General features: G+C 43.9%; 1 non-coding gene across 1 annotated transcript; it reads left to right on the top strand.

The window, feature by feature from the left end:
• The first annotated feature begins 582 nt into the window (after positions 1-582).
• TRNAG-CCC lies at positions 583-654 on the top strand. Its single transcript has one exon. It is a non-coding gene; the product is annotated as a tRNA-Gly (tRNA).
• Positions 655-3,741: the final 3,087 nt, after the last annotated feature.

Here is a 3,741-nt window from a genome sequence, read left to right as displayed (position 1 = left end):
ACCACACAAGTTTCCTAAGATTCTCTTTACCTCGGTGATTTGTTTTGTGTCTTCCTTGTCATAGCATTGTACACAATAAACACTTGCTTGATGAGTGAGTGATTGAAATCCGGAAACTGTGTCATATGAGTTCACTGATGGAGAAGGCGATGGTACCCCACTCCAGTACTCTTGCCTGGAGAATCCCAGGGATGGAGGAGCCTGGTGGGCTGCAGTCCATGGGGTCATGAAGAGTTGGACACGACTGAGCGACTTCACTTTCACTTTTCACTTTCATGCATTGGAGAAGGAAATGGCAACCCACTCCAGTGTTCTTGCCTGGAGAATCCCAGGGACGGGGGAGCCTGGTGGGCTGCTGTCTATGGGGTCGCACAGAGTTGGACACGACTTAGCAGCAGCAGCAGCAGCATGCTGACTTTCCTTTGGCCTGGAATGTAGAGAATTAGTGGCTGATTCATACCTCTCTTTAAAGAATGGAGAACTTGACTAGAAATATTTTCATGTTACAGTGCAGGTAAACAGAAAGCACAAAGACTTTTCATCTGGGCCTCAGTTTCTTTACTTTAGAATAGAGTAAGGACTTCCCTGGTGGTCCAGTGGTTAAGACTCTGTGCTCCCAATGCAGGGGCCCAGGTTCAATCCCTGGTCAAGGCACTAGATCCCACATGCCTACAACTAGAGATCCTGGCAAGTGGCAACAGCGATCCTGCTTGCCACAGCTAAGGCCTGGCACAGCCAAATAAAAAAACAATAAATAAATAGATAAAGTAAAGGCCACTTGGGTTTGTTGAAAGTATTCAATAAGATGTGTTATGGTACCCAGCACAGAGCAAGAGTAGATGCAAAATCAATTCCAGTTGAATTTGAATTTTAAAGATTGATTGAATGAATTTGAATCAATATAGCGAAATATTTCATTATTTTCATATAAATGACAACTTATGAATTCAGAGTCAAGTAAATTTTGGCACTAACAAGGACCACAGTTAGTGTGTGTCAACTGATTTAATTTTTGAAGTTACCCTATGATATAGGTGGTATTTTTCTCCAATGTACATATAAGTTCAGCCAAGGAAAGAGGAAATGCCTGACTCAAGATCTGCTAGTGTACCCTGGAATCAGGATTTGTCTCTAAAATTTTAAATTTCAGTCCTTTTGCTTTTCCTATCTACCGTCCTCAAATATTTTTCTTGTGTGTTTTAAAATTTTGATTATTTTTTGGTTTGCATTGTTAAAAGGCTCTGGCTTTCTATCTGAATACTTGCTTCACACTTTTTCTTTTATTGTTTTCTATGTGCATGCTCAGGCACTCAGTCATGTCCGACTCTTTGCGGTCCCGTGAACTGTAGCCCGCCAGGCTCCCCTGTCCAGGGGATTTTCCAGGCAAGAATACTGGAATGGGTTGCCATTCCCTACTCCATATTGTTTTGTTGGTGCTTATTTAAACATTCTTGTCCTTGTATTTCTATTCTTGGTGGTTGGGAACATCTCAAACATGGTCTCAGCTGCAGTAGCAGCATACCTGTTTACAAAAGTTGAGAAAATATTGTATTTCCTGCATGAGAAGTTGAACTTAGGTAGCATACGTTTCAGCCTGCATCCGTTTTAATGACTCTGTTGGTGCCAATGGGTTATTAAATGTCAGTGAGTATCTAGGGCATTGTTATAAACTAAAGATGCACAAACCTTCTGCTTTTGAAATGGTCATAGCCCACGTAGTGTGCTGGATTCAACTTTTTAATACTTAGAAATATTGCAGAGATAATATTTTTATGTACTTAACATTTTGTGAAAATAAAGTTTGCAGCTATGAGCAGCCTCTTCCTTTTATAATCTACCTGGCGATAAGAGCTCTCATCAGCTTTCACTGAACTGTTGTCAAAAAGGGATAGTAAATTAGTATTAAACAGGTGTAAGAGTCAGTCTTTATATGGCAGCTGCATATATAAATTCTGTGGAAGTACTCTCATGCTTAGAGAGTATAAAGTTTAGAGGTATATTTGAAACATCTAATTACTTTTGCTCTCTGATTTAACTTTGAAATGCCATACTGTTTATAGAATCAACCTACCTTCTCACTGAACCAGATATTTATTGTATTTTTGCTATGAGCAATGAATCATGTTAGGTGCTAGGAGAAGGTGCAATTCCTGTCCTCTGGAAGCTGACGTTTCAGTTGGGAGAGGCACGTAACATCCTCTGCACTATCTGTCTATGCTGGTCCCTCTTTCTGAAATGCCCTTTGTCACTCTCTTTCCGCTCCTTTGCCTGGCCAGTGTCTGTGCATTTTGGGAAGTTCAGCTCCACATCTTCCAAGAGGCCTTCCTGCCTGCTTCTCTATTCCCATGCCACTGGTACCCCGGGCGTGTCTCTGTCACAGTGTTTGTCACGGGGGATGATAATTGTCAGTGTGTTTGGTAACCTCCCAGATTGTTAACTCCTCCAGTTTGTGAGACTGAGTCTTTCGATCTTATTTTCTGAGGGCTTGGCACGTAGAAATTTCCTAATAACAGCTGGGAGGCTTCCCAGGTGGCACAGTGGTAAAAGAATCTGCTTGCCAAGCAAGAGATGTGGGTTCAATCCCTGAGTCAGGAAGATCCCCTGGAGTAGGAAATGGCAACCCACTCCAGTGTTCTTGCCGGAAGAATCCTATGGACAGAGGAGCCTGACAGGTCACAGCGCATGGGATCACAAAGAATCAGACACAACTATGCATCTGAGCACAGCATAGCACACCACCACCACCACAACAAAAGAGCTTGAGGAACCAACAAAGATGCTGCAAACACAGAGAGTCATAGAGATTAATTGACAAAGGTAGTATGCTGTCAGTATAAAGAATGGGTTATAAACAAACAATGTAGATTTTAGGAAGGGAAGAAAGAATAGATTGATGGTCAAGGAAGGGTTCTTGGATCGGGGGTCACTTCATGAGCGTGTGGCCCATGCCACACTGGGCCCTGTGCTCAGAAGGGCTCCATGCTCTGCTGTCAGGGTCTGAAAATTCTTAATCATTTTTGAACAGAAAGACCATGTTTTCACTTTGCACTGGGGTTCATAAATTATGTAGCCAGTCTTATTGTTGATTCTAGGAGAATGACTGAGATTTATAGATAGGAGGTGGGGAGACCAGGCAGGAAGAGGGCACGGGAGTCTGACACATGAAGTGAGAGGTGTGCCAGGCATGTCAGAGGGTTGACAGACCAGTTGAAGAGCACCAGAGGGTTTATGGTATTAGTATGAGGCTTGAAAGATGGATGGAGGCTGAGTTTGGACACTGTCCTGGAAGTGATGAGTGCTGTCAGCTGATTCACAAGCAGGACAGTGTTGGGAGGACAGTGTAGCTTTATGAAAAGTAATGCAGTGAGTGGTGAGAGGCAGGGTGGGTTAAGGAGCAGCCAGGCAGGAAATTGTGAATCGGGAAGCTGATGCAAGGCCCAAGGGTTATGGTAGTAAGGGCTTAAATAAGGTAGAAGAGGCAGAGAGCACAAGATTGGAGAAGGCAGTGGCACCCCACTCCAGTACTCTTGCCTGGAAAATCGCATGGACGGAGGAGCCTGGAAGGCTGCAGTCTATGGGGTCATGAAGAGTCAGACACGACTGAGCGACTTCACTTTCACTTTTCACTTTCATGCATTGGAGAAGGAAATGGCAACCCACTCCAGTGTTCTTGCCTGGAGAATCCCAGGGACGAGGGAGCCTGGTGGGCTGCCGTCTATGGGGTCACACAGAGTCGGACAC

This window comes from Bison bison, unplaced genomic scaffold (genome assembly GCF_000754665.1).
Source record: "Bison bison bison isolate TAMUID 2011002044 unplaced genomic scaffold, Bison_UMD1.0 scf7180017864345, whole genome shotgun sequence".
Lineage (NCBI taxonomy): Eukaryota > Metazoa > Chordata > Mammalia > Artiodactyla > Bovidae > Bison > Bison bison.
This window is presented reverse-complemented; position numbering and strand designations above follow the sequence as displayed.